The sequence below is a fragment of the Staurois parvus genome, unplaced genomic scaffold (genome assembly GCF_062004578.1).
Source record: "Staurois parvus isolate SC_StPar_1 unplaced genomic scaffold, SC_StPar_1.0 ptg000137l, whole genome shotgun sequence".
Classification (NCBI taxonomy): Eukaryota; Metazoa; Chordata; class Amphibia; order Anura; family Ranidae; genus Staurois; species Staurois parvus.
Window position 1 is genome coordinate 11,381,255 of NW_028317933.1, and position 5,068 is coordinate 11,386,322.

The 5,068-nt window shown below is 40.3% G+C and overlaps 1 pseudogene; it reads right to left on the reverse strand.

Moving 5' to 3' along the window:
* Nucleotides 1-4,276: 4,276 nt before the first annotated feature.
* Nucleotides 4,277-4,392, reverse strand: LOC149465811 (U2 spliceosomal RNA; annotated as a pseudogene).
* Between the last annotated feature and the right edge of the window lie 676 nt (nt 4,393-5,068).

Genomic DNA, 5,068 nt, shown 5'->3' on the forward strand with positions numbered 1-5,068 from the left:
TGTCCACCATACTGCCCCGAACTACATCACTGACCTAATATCCAAGTACCGCCCAGCACGCACACTCCGCTCCTCACAAGACCTCCTTCTCTCTAGTTCCCTGGTCTCCTCCTCCCATGCCCGCCTCCAGGACTTCTCTAGGGTGTCACCCATCCTCTGGAACTCCCTGCCCCAACCCATCAGATTATCACCTACTCTCCTCTCCTTTAGGCGCACCCTGAAAACCCATCTCTTCAGGGAAGCCTACCCCACCCCCTGCTAACTTGCCGACCTCCTCCACTCTTCCTACCACTCCATCCCCCACAGCTATCTCCTCCTGTGCCACCATCCCCTCCCTCCTAGATTGTAAGCTCGAAAGAGCAGGGCCCTCAATCCCCTCATGTTTTGCATTGTATTGGTATTGTTCTGTCACATGTTCTGTCCCCCTTTGTAATGTACAGCGCTGAGCGAACTATTGGCGCTTTATAAATACTGTATAATAATAATAATAATAATAATAATTATACCCAAGGTAAATAAAGCCGGAAAAATGTTGGCTTCCTACATAAATGTCAAACAGGCTAAGACTAAAATCCCCTCGTATATAGACCCTCAGTCTCATGAAAAAGTCTTCCATCCCAATAGAACCGCAGCAGCATTTCGGACTTACTATACTCAATTATATAATCTGAAAGATGATTCACATACACCTCAACCTACCCCTGACCTTATAAATTTTTTTGCGAATATCTCCTTACCCCAATTGGCACAGGCTAAGCTGGATATTCTAAATCAACCCATATCAGATGCTGAGATTGTAGCCGCCATTAAAGCACTGCCAAAGGGGAAGACGCCTGGCGCAGATGGGTTTGCTGCAAAATACTATAAAGAATTTCAAGATATATTGTTACCCCATATCAAGAAAGTGTTCTTGCAGGCGGTACAAAATACTACTTTTCCCTCGGAGATGCTTAAAGCAATTATTGTCACCTTGCCTAAACCGGGGAAAATCCCCAGACTGCCCCCAAAATTTCCATCTGACATCCTTGCTCAAGACGGATCTTAAGATTTATGCTAAAATTCTAGCTACCAGATTGTTAGCCGTAACTCCTTCTCTTATCCAATCAGATCAAGTAGGGTTTGTTAAAGGTATGCAGGCAGCAGATGGCATGCGCAGAGTACTAAACCTATTGCGGATGTGTGTGATGTTCCTGTGGCTATTGTTACAGCCGACTACTTTATGTTCCTGTTATTGACTTGAAAAACCTTAATAAAAAAAGAGTTGAAAGAAATTTACGTCCTTTATTTCACACAAATAGAGCTTTCTTTTAGTGGTATTTGATTACCTGTGTGCTTTTTATTTTTGGCGCTATAAACAAAAAAATTCTGAATTTTTTTTTTTTTTTTAAAAACTATTTTCTCATTTCTGTCATAAAAAGTATCCAAAAAACTCAAATTTCATCATAAATTTAGGCCAAAATGTATTCTGCTACATGTTTTTGGTTAAAAAAATCCCAGTAAGTGTATATGGATTGCTTTGTATGAAAGTTACAGCATCTACAAACTATGGGATAGATAATGAAATTTACACAGCTTTTACTTTCTGACTGCCCATCACAATTGTTGAGGTGCTAAAATATCAGGACAGTACAAACACCCCAAAATTACCCCGTTTCAGAAAGTAGACACCCTAAGCTATCTGCTGAGTGGCATATTGAGTCCATGGAATTTATTTTTCCACAAGTTTTTGGAAAATGCTAAAAACATTTTTTTTTTACACAAAGTTGTTATATAAATGATTTATTTCTTACACAAGCCATGGGTATATACTGACTTACACCCCAAAATACATTCTGCTACTTCTACCGAGTTTTAGGAGCCACATACAGGAGCCTGAAATCCAATGACCACTTCCAAAGCCTGAAGGTTAGTAACTTCCTAATTTCATTTTCTCACTACCTATCAGTTTCGAAGGCCCTGAAATGCCAGGATATCACCAAACCCCCCCAAATGACCCCTTTTTGGACAGTAGACACCCCAAGGAATTTAAAAAGAGGCATGGTAAGTATTTTTCAGATCTCATTTTTTATCACAAGGTTTTGAACTATAAAAAAAAAAGAAAAAAATATGTTTTTGTTTTCTTTCTTCATTTTCCAAAAACTTGTGGCAACAAATGAGATCTGAAAAATACTCACCATGCTTCTTATCAAATTGTTTGAGGTGTCTACTTTCAAAAAAGAGGTAATTTGGGGGGATTTGGTGCTATCCTGGCATTTCGGGCCTCCGAAACTGTGATAGGTAGTCAGGAAGTGTAATGAGGAAATAAAGCCCTTTAAAAGCCTGAAGGTGCTTATTGTATTTTGGGGTCCTGTACTTGGCTAGACTGCCAAAAAGTCTCTCACATTTGGTACCCCCATACTCAGGAGAAGTAGCAAAATGTATTTTGGGGAGTAATTCCACATATACCCATGGCATGTGTGAGCAATAAATAATTTAAGTGACAATTGTGTGTAAACTTTTTTTTTTGTCATTTTCCAAAAACTTTTGGTAAAAAAATAAATTCTTCTATTGACTCAACATGTCTCTCAGCAAATATTTTGGGGTGTCTACTTTCCAAAAAGGGGTAGTTTGGGAGGTTGGGGCATTTTATGCCCAGCATTAGAAGTTTATGCCACACATCATTTACTCTAACCACCTGAAAACCAAGGCTTTTCTGAGATGAAAAAAAAAAATCAGAATTTTTTGATAGGAAATTACTTTGAACCCCCAAACATTATATATATTTTTAAAAACATACACCCTAGTGAATAAAATGGTGGGTGCTGTAATTTTTGTATGTAACATAGTACTCGTGCAGCAATTTTTCAAACTCAAAATGTATTTTTTTTTTAAAAATACACTATTTTTACTTTTAATGCACAACGACACAATATATTAGCCAATTATTTGGTAAAATATGGAATGCCGAGTAAATAGATACCAAACATGACATGCTTTAAAAACTGTGTATGCCCTGTGCAATGGCGACAATCTGCATACATTTTTAATATCCAAAGGCAACGCTTTAAAAGCCTTTGCAAGCTACCATTTTAGATTTACAGAGGAGGTCTAGTGCTTGAATTACTGCCCTTGATCTGACGTGGCGATACCTCACATGCATAGTGCAATCACTGTTTACATACCGGAGGGTGCTTTTTTTTTAAGTTTTTTTTTTTTAAGTTTAGATTTTTTACATTATTTTTTACATTATTTTTACACTGTCCCTTTAATTTTTTTTATCACTTTTAATGCTATCACAGGGAATGCAAATATCCCCTATAACTTCAATAGGCATTGTCATATATTCTGGAAATCTGGGGTCTATCAGACTGTAGATATCGCCTCTGCCCTTACATTAACCTCCTTCCTAGCCAGTGTCATTAGTATAGTATTATCACTGCTCACAGGTTTTTCTTTAAGTCCGCAAACGTGCAACTATAACGAAAAACCCGTAAGTGTTTCACAAAAAAGTGCAAGTGCAAAAACACCACACAAAAAGTGCACTTAGGGGTGTGCTGTGTCCTACCCCTAAAGGGGCTTGGACCGCTTACCCTGATCCCCCGGGGCACGAAGCTCCTGACGGGGACAAGGTTCCCACTTGGTCCTCCTGGCCAAAAGGCCTGGTGGACCACCGTTCCCTATGCCCAGCCGAAGCCGGACATTCAGTACTAGGCAAGGGGACTCTCCCGAAGAAGAGTCCTCTAGGGATCAGGGGAGGAAGGAACCGTATGGCCACACATCCTCCCCCTAGACTTCAGGGTAGGCCCGAGGACCCACACCCTCCATCCGTGAAAAACACACACATAAGGCAAAGAAAAAGTGACAAACGTGGGTAAGTGCATAATAAATAAATAAGAGAAAGAAAAAATAAAAAAGTGGTACCGTGCCGAATTGTGCACAGACCAGGCCCTGAGGCCCGTAGCAAAAATTGCCCTGGACTTAGCCAAAAGACCTGGTCCTTAGGGCGCTGTGCAAAAAGAGGTGAAAAACAGTGACCATGTGTCATCTTCACACCGTGGGGTCCCACACCCAAGTGTTACTAGTGACACCCCTGAGGCGACTACTCAGGGGGCACTGAGTTTGCGGACTTTTTGCGTCCCCAGCCCCAGGCCAGACCAAGGTAGATCCGTCCAAATCAGGAGGTACTGGGTCTTTCCAGTCTTCTCAGAGGAATTACTCCCGGGGCCCCAGCTTAACTCGTGGCGCTCCCCGGTTTCTGTCCCTCCGGAACTAGCCTTCCGGACCCCCATCATACCAGTGAGGGTACTATACAACAACCATCCCCGCAAAGCTAGAATGGTCGGGAGCACCCCCACTGGACACTGATAAGAACAGATACTACACTTGATCTTAGCCAAAAGGCCGAGAAGCGATATCACTGCTCACAGGTATTAGTATCACTGGTGATGTCAGTGTCAGTTCCCACCCAGTATCAGTTAGTTTCATATTGCTCACCACGATATCACAGTCCCTCTAAGTCGCTGATCGCCAACATTACTAGTATAGAATAACAAAAATAATTCAAGTATATTTACCATCATTTTTTAGATGCTACAACTTTCTCACAAACCATTCAATATACACTTATGGGATTTTTTTTACCACAGACATGTGGCAGAATACATTTTGGCCTAAATTTATGAAGAAATTACATTTTTTAAAAACTTTTTTATTGGATATGTTTTATAGCAGAAAGTAAAAAATATTGTTTTTTCAGTCTTTTTTCATTTATAGAATAAAAAATTAAAAACCTGGTGGTGATCAATGGCCACGCAATTGCCAGGTAAAGTAGCGAAGTGCTAAATAGCAAAAAATGGCCTAGTTACAAAGGGGGTAAAACCTTCCTTTTTTACCAGTTACTGCAAACAATGTAAAAAAAAAATCTGGGATCCATGGACAGGTTCTGTGGTTGAACCGGAAGACTACAGTATATTTTGTTTACATACATTGACTCTGCTGTATTGTACTTACCATGGCTAGGTATAGATGAATCAGAGTGACTTTCAAGCCACAGGTGTGATAATTACTAGAGGATCGCAAACATGAAACA